The sequence below is a fragment of the Lipotes vexillifer genome, unplaced genomic scaffold (assembly GCF_000442215.2).
Source record: "Lipotes vexillifer unplaced genomic scaffold, Lipotes_vexillifer_v1.1 scaffold299, whole genome shotgun sequence".
NCBI lineage: Eukaryota > Metazoa > Chordata > Mammalia > Artiodactyla > Lipotidae > Lipotes > Lipotes vexillifer.
Window position 1 is genome coordinate 1082876 of NW_006784347.1, and position 7712 is coordinate 1090587.

The 7712-nt window shown below is 44.8% G+C and overlaps 1 protein-coding gene and 1 pseudogene across 1 annotated transcript in view; one reads left to right on the top strand and one right to left on the bottom strand.

Moving 5' to 3' along the window:
• MRC2 (mannose receptor C-type 2) overlaps window positions 1-7712 on the top strand; it is a 53077-nt gene that overhangs the window by 12768 nt on the left and 32597 nt on the right. The window lies entirely within an intron of this gene.
• On the bottom strand, window positions 6303-7610 carry LOC103085612 (ubiquitin carboxyl-terminal hydrolase isozyme L5 pseudogene; annotated as a pseudogene).

Sequence of the window (7712 nt, forward strand, 5' to 3'; positions counted from 1 at the left end):
TTTGTGGTATGTGGGCCTCTCACTGTCGTGGCCTCTCCCGTTGCTGAGCACAGGCTCCGGACGCGCAGGCTCAGCGGCCATGGCTCACGGGCCCAACAGCTCCGCGGCATGTGGGATCCTTGCGGACCGGGGCACGAACCGGCGTCCCCTGCATCGGCAGGCAGACACTCAACCACTGCGCCACCAGGGAGGCCCCATACATATTCTTGATCATCACATCTGTTCAGGTCTTAGGGGCTTAAAATTACTGGGTCTCTATATTTTTCTCATTGGCCTATATGAGCTTTTTGCCATATTTGTTAGAAATCTCTCCCCCCACCCCAAAAATCAAAAACAAAAACAAGGGAAAAAAAAAAAACCACCAAGGGACTTCCCTGGCGGTCCAGTGGTTAAGACCGCACTTCCGCTGCAGGGGGCAGGGGTTCCATCCCTGTTTGGGGAACTAAGATCCTTCATGCCGCATGACGCGGCCAGAAAAGAGGGGAAGAGAAAAAGAAGTATCTTTCCCCTGTTTGTTGTTCATTTAAAATTTTTATTCCCTGGCGGTCCAGTGGTTAGGACTCCAGGCTTTCACTGCAGAGGGCCCTGGTTCAGTCCCTGGTTGGGGAACTAGGGCCCCTCAAGCCACACATTGCTACATCTATATCTATGTCTGAAGTATCTTTTTATCCCCCCTCCTCCTCCACACAGTTGGCCTTGTTAGCAAGGTTTACAAAGCCCTTTGGGGTCAGACTGAGTTCTCTCCTTTGCTGGAAGGCTACTCTTCCCCTTTTACACACGGCACCTTTCCTGTTTCACTAACCCTCCCTCCCATAAGGCCCTCAGAAAGACAGCGTTACATATATATTTTTTCAGGATCAGAATACATTTTTACGATTGTAAAAAATGTTACCTATTTATAGTACACAATTCAAAAGGTAGAAGAAGTTACAAAAAAGGAAGTTTACCTAAAATTTCACCACTAAGAAACAGGCATGTTAACATTTTAAAGAGTATCCTGCCAAACTCTCTCTGTATAAAACTTTACATAGATGTTTTAGTGTTGATTTGTAACATTCTTTCATACGTCAATACGTCATCAGTGTATTTCCACCCAGTGCTTCCATGGCTGCATAAGATTCCATTGTACCGATGTCCCGTAACTATCCCTTGTTGGACATTCAGGTCATATCTCTCTTTAATTTCCAAACATGTAAATTGTAGAAAATACAAAGAGAAGAAAATAAAAATCACCAGGTATCCCATAAGTCAGTGATAACCACCGTTAGCACTTAGGCATGTACAGTGTTTCTGAAACTCTGGTGAGCCTCAGAATCACCTGGGAACCTTGTTTACAATCCAGATATTCCTTCATCTTGAGATTCTAATTCAGTAGGTCTGCTGTAGGGCCTGGGTACTTGCTCTGTAAACAAGCACCCCTGGCGATTTGGGCACCCAAGTTTAATAACAAGAATGCACAAAGGTCTTTTCAGACTTTACTTGATTTAAAAGAAAATAGAAATAAGGTCATATTATACATCCAGTTTTTTAAAATCAGTTACAGTGTGAGCCTCTATTCGTGTCGAAATACTCTTATAAATTGATTACTGTTGTCTGCATAGTATCCCATTGTGTGAGTGTATTTCAGTTGACACAGTCAGTGCCACACTGTTGGACATTAATTTTCCCCCAGTCATTGTTGTTATAAATAATGCTGTGTAGCAAAATCTTTGCATAGATTCTTAATTATTTCTTTAAGTTAAATTCATAAGAAGTGAACTCTGGGTCAAAGGTCTGTGTTTTTGAAGGCTTTTGACACATGGTGCCATATTCTCCTCCAGAAGGGTTGCCCCCAGGGCTGCTGTCACCATGAGCTCACTTGTGTGGGGCAGTGTGGTGAGTCGTTCCATCTGTGGTCTCAACCAGTCCTGCCAACCACTCAGGGATCAGCACCAGCACAGCTCCTGGCACATGCGAGGTGCTCAGTACTTGTTCTGTGCTGTAAACAGGAGTATTTCCTCCACTGAACAGATGAGGTCGCTGAAGGATGAAGAGGTCAAATGACTAGTTCAAGAGCAGGAATTCAAACCCAGCCTTGAACCCAGAGCCCAAGCTCTCTTAACCATGCTGTTGATTTTTAATTAATATCAGAGAGGGAGGAACTGTGACGGTTGTGGGAGCAGTACTTTTTAAAATATGGTCCTAAAAAATATACTGAAGAAATCAGGAAAAGGATATGAAAGGGTGGAGAGAGAGAAGGGTTTGGAGGACCCTCGCAGACATTCCTTTGTAGGTCAAGTCTGTTGTGTCATTGGAGGTCTGAGTGATGTCACAGTGGTGGTGATGATGGGTCTTGTGTATATATCTGACCCTTTGTAGCTTCCAGGGCAAAGCAAGTCAAACTCACTGAACACTGAGCAAGGAGTCGGCTTCTGTGGGAAATGCAGAGAGGTCTGGTTCCTTCAAAGATCTTAAGATGCCCTGTGTCTCGCTTCCCTCAGTTTTATTTACTCTAGAAACATTATAATAATATAAGAGAAAGTTACACATAATCCCAACCTCCTGGCACAATAAATAATTTCATGTTTCCCTTATCCTCTTCTATTCATTGTCCATACATGATTTGCTTTTAAAGGAGGATGCAATTCAGAGGATGTTAAACCCTTGCCTATAGGACACAGGACAGCTTGCCTTTCCACCTCCCCTGGTCCAGCTCAGTTCAACACACATGTGTTTTGTTTTGTTTTTTTTCTCAATTGCTATTTATTTGCCTTGTGTTGTTCCCAACATCACACCTGAGCCCAGCTATTCATAGGAAAGGGGACTCTGCCTCCTTTGCTAGGGTAGCTGGAGCCATTATCCTCCCACATAAGCTTTATTAGAGAGGTTTTTATTCATGGAATCTAGTAAATGTTTGCTTCCTCCACTGCTTATTCAAAGTCATTGAATATTGTAATTTTTTTTCATTAATCAGCATTATACCTACATGCATGCTGTATGAACAGTGGAAAGGAATGATGAGGCATGATGTTTACTCTGATGCTTTTGGTGGGAACGTTCATCTTATGAAGAAATGAACTGAGACCTAAAGCATTCTCCCGAGGAACACCTGTTATGCATTCCACTGAATTTGCTTCTTAGTTTTCTTTTTTTTTTAAACTTTTTCAGTTATTTTTAAAAATTAATTGATTAATTAAAAAAATTTATTAAAAAAATAAAACATAATGGTACAAAAAGTTTGAAAGTAAAAGAATTGGAAAAGATATACTGTGCAAATATAAACCAAAAGGAAATTGTATAATAACAGATACAGTAGACTTGAAAGCAAAAGCATTACTAGAAATAAACAAGGGCACTTCATATCAACAAGTCCAATTTACCAGGAAGTTTTAAATTTTATATGCACTTAACTTCAAATTATATAGAGCAACAGAGCTACAAGGAAAAAATAGACAAATTCACTATCATAAGAGGAGATTTAACATACTCCTGTCATTCACTGATAGAGGATACCTCTTTCAGAACCAGTAGACCCCCCCCCAAAAAAAATTAGTAAGGATATAAAAAACTTAAATAACGTGAGCAGCAAATTTGATTCAACAAGCAGATATATAGTCACTATGCTCCAAAACTTTAGATTACAAATTATTTTCAAGCACACTTGGAACATTTTTTAAACTGACCATATTGTGCTATAAGGCAAATTTTAACAAATTTCAAAACACACATGTATTGAGCACCTGTTGTATGCCCTGAACTGGGGAGATAAATGGATAAGACATGCTTCTGCTCTGAAGGGACCATTTAATGGGGGAGAGAGACCCTAAAAGAATCATGTCAACATCCCCATAGATCTCTCCCTGTAGATCTCCCCAGGAAGCTGTGGAGAGGCAGGGAGGGTTTTGTTTGCTTTGTTTGTTTTTTTGCGGTAAGCGGGCCTCTCACTGTTGTGGCCTCTCCCGTTGCGGGGCACAGGCTCCGGACACGCAGGCTCAGCGGCCATGGCTCACCGGCCCAGCCGCTCCGCGGCATGTGGGATCTTCCCAGACCAGGGCACGAACCCGTGTCCCCGGCATCGGCAGGCAGACTCTCAACCACTGCGCCACCAGGGAAGCCCAAGGAGAGGGTATTTTTGAATTCAGTTCACAGGTAAGAAAACCGAATACCCTAAGGTCATTTACATTGTAATGGCAGAATCAGAACCTGAACTCCTAGACTAGATTCTCAGCCTGCGCTGCTCCAACCCTTTCCTCCTCCCGTTCTTGGAGCCCCACTGCCCTGAGACTGCCTGAGTCCCAGCGAGGGGCCCACGCAGACTCTGTCCATCTCCTCCTGCCCCAGCATCCGCCACCCCAAGCGGAGTGGGCCCTCGCCACCTCCTTCCACACTCCCTTCCAGCTGCGTTGTTTTGTGACCTCATTTTCCCTTTTCGACTGCCCTTGGACTTGATTTCTGCAGAACCAGAATGTGGCGGGGAGAGCAGCATACCCCATGCTGCCCTGACCTCCCCAGAAGTACCCCCCTTTCCCCTGTCACACTGTCCATGGCCTCTTCTTGCATCTCCCTTCCAGGTGCACCTGAGGAGGGTCCAAAAGCTCAGAAGTCAGAAACAAATGATAGTTGCCAGGGACCCACCCATGGGAATTGCGGGAGGACTCTGCATCTGGACCGTGGATTTATTTTTCTTTTAATTCTTCTGAAGAGCAGCTTAAACACTCAAGTCCTTGGCTTTATTTGCTCTTATCATTTCCTCTTATCCGGATTGCAGCATCTGCTACGCCTGGTTCCCAGGCTCTCTGCTGTGAAACAGACTCTTGAGCTCACAGCCCTGATCCGGGCAGAGGCTCTTCAATGTTAAAAAACAATAATGGGGACTCCCCCGGTGGTCCAGTTGTTAAGAATCTGCCTTCCATTGCAGGGCACGTGGGTTCAATCTCTGGTCGGGGAACTAAGATCCCACATGCCGCGGGGCAACTAAGAGAGCCCAGGTGCCACAACTACAGAGACCACGCCATAACTAAGACCCGACGCAGCCAAAACGAAATAAATATTTAAAACAAACAAACAAACAAAAAATAATGGCCTTCCATTACCAAATGCTAAAGGTACAAAGCATCTTTAAGCATTTTCTTCCTTAATCTTCCCAGAAACTCATGAGATTGGTCATATTGGTGTCTTCCCCAAAGTGAGGCTTGCAGAAGTGAGGCAACTGGCCACAGGGCCCAAGAAGAGATTTGTACCTGGGTGGGTCCAGATTCCAGAGTCACCCTCCTAAGCCCTCCACCGTGCTTCCAAAGAAGATGTGGGTAAGGAAGGTTCCATTGGTTTGTCATTGCGGAAGTCAACAAGTGTTTAATCTTTGGCATATGGTCTTAGGGAGATCCTAAAGCTTCCCAAGCAAAAAAGATTCTAAGTTCAGTTAACTTTTATGTTGAGAAGCCAGAGCTGGTGTGTTCAATTAAGAATATGCAGGTGAGGACTTCCCTGGTGGCGCAGTGGTTAAGAATTCGCCTGCCAATGCAGGGGACATGGGTTCGAGCCCTGGTCTGGGAAGAGCCCACATGCCGCGGAGCAACTAAGCCCCTGAGCCACAACTACTGAGCCTGTGTGCCACAGCTACTGAGCCTGTGTGCCTAGAGTCCATGCTCGCAACAAGAGAAGTGCACTGCAATGAAGAGTAGCCCCCGCTTGCCACAACTAAAGAAAAGCCCATGCGCAGCAACGAAGACCCAACACAGCCAAAAATAAATAAATTAATTAATTAAAAAAAAAAGAAGAAAAATATGCAGGTTAGAGGAGGCACAAGCCACCTACATGGATTGGGGTCGGCAGGTACTGGCATCCGAGCTCCCACTTTGGGGAAGTGAAAACCCTGGGATTGTTTTGGTTGAAGGGACAATTTCAGTAAAGCAACAGAGAGGAAGTAAAAATAACAATTTGTTACTTATACATCCCAGAAACAGGGTGAGGGGCGGGGGGTTGGTGGCACAATGGGCCAGGGGAAGGGCAGCCCTCACTCCCAGGTCATCAGTGGGCAGGACAGAGAGAGCAGGGTAGCAGGCACCTAGTGCTTACCAGGTGGTTGGGGCAGAGGTCACTAATTGTTTTCTTTTTTTCTGAACACCACTTTTATTTAATATGCACCACATGCACATGATGCAGGCAGGGAGAGGTTATGAATCCATGCCTTGAAGGTGAGACCAACTGGGACTATTGTCAAACGTGCGCTGAGTCGATTAGGGTGTTGCTCAGAGTTTATACTTAATGGTTTCCTCGAAAATAAGTGCAGAAGCAGAAATGTGTACACATCCCAAAGCATCTCTTCATTTGGTTTCCTGTGCTTTCTTTGCATTCTGTTTTTCTTTTGCCTTTTCTACTAGTGGTATTAACTGCTGGTGTTCTGCTAAAGTCTTTAAGAATTCCATAATGAATGGCAGATAATTATGCTTCCTTCTGATATTTTCAATCTTACATCTTCTTAATTTCTGTACTTCTTGAATAAGCATCTGATTTTTGGCAACTTCTGACTGAATAGCACTTAACATGTTTTTACCCTGATCTGTATCCATGGGTTCCTCCTCAGCAAGTTGTCTTTGTAATTCTTCTATCTTCTGTTCATATATCATTTTTCTGACAGAGACAATGGCCATTAAGTTAAATTGAATTTCACCTTCACTGTACTTTTGTATCCTTTTCTCTATGACTGGCCTCACTGTGCTGATCCAGTCATCTTGATGACATACACCTAAATCAGTGGGTCCTTCTCTTAATCCATCTAATTCATACAGTCTTACATTACTAGGAACACAACTGACGAAGTGAAAAGCATCTTCTTTTTCTGATGTCTTTGCATCAAATTCAAACATCTGCTGTCCAGCGAAACTGTTGTGTACTTGTCGAATCACATCCGAATTAGTGCCAAACCTTTCACAGCTGCACCAAAACTTTGTGAAAATTCTTTAAACCCTGATAATGTCTCTCCTAAATGGACATCTTGATGGGTACAGTTCAATAACACACTTACTATGGCTCGAGTAGCACAAGCATTATTAATTACCCGCTTGGCAAAAAATATCATGTCAAGTCTGGAGTCCTGAGCCACAGAGCCTGCTGGTTCTTCTCCTGGCTGCCACTTGAAAAGAAAAATCAGGGCTTCCCTGGTGGCACAGTGGTTAAGAATCCGCCTGCCAATGCAGGGCACAGGTTCGAGCCCTGGTCCCGGAAGATCCCACATGCTGCGGAGCAACTAAGCCTGTGCACCACAACTACTGAGCCTGCGCTCTAGAGCCCGTGAGCCACAACTACTGAGCCGACGTGCCGCATCTACTGAGCCCGTGCGCCTGGAGCCCGTGCTCCGCAACAAGAGAAGCCACCGCAATGAGAAGCCTGCGCACCGCAGCGAAGAGTAGCCCCCGCTTGTGCAACTAGAGAAAGCCCGCGCGCAGCGACAAAGACTCAATGCAGCCAAAAATAAATAATAAAAAGAAAATTAAAAAAAGAAAAATCAACCTATGAACTGGCTTCATCAAAATTCTCAGGCTCTAAACTCCCTATTTCTTCTACTTGGGCCCCTCGGCAACTGAATGCTTTAATGAGGTCGGTGAAGACCCGGGGTCACTTTCCACGCAGCGTCACTCTCTGGCATTGCCCATCGTGCCCTCTCCCCCACTGCTCCATCCGCCGCCGGCCACTGGGATCGGCACACCTGCACTGGCTCGTCAACCACACATCCC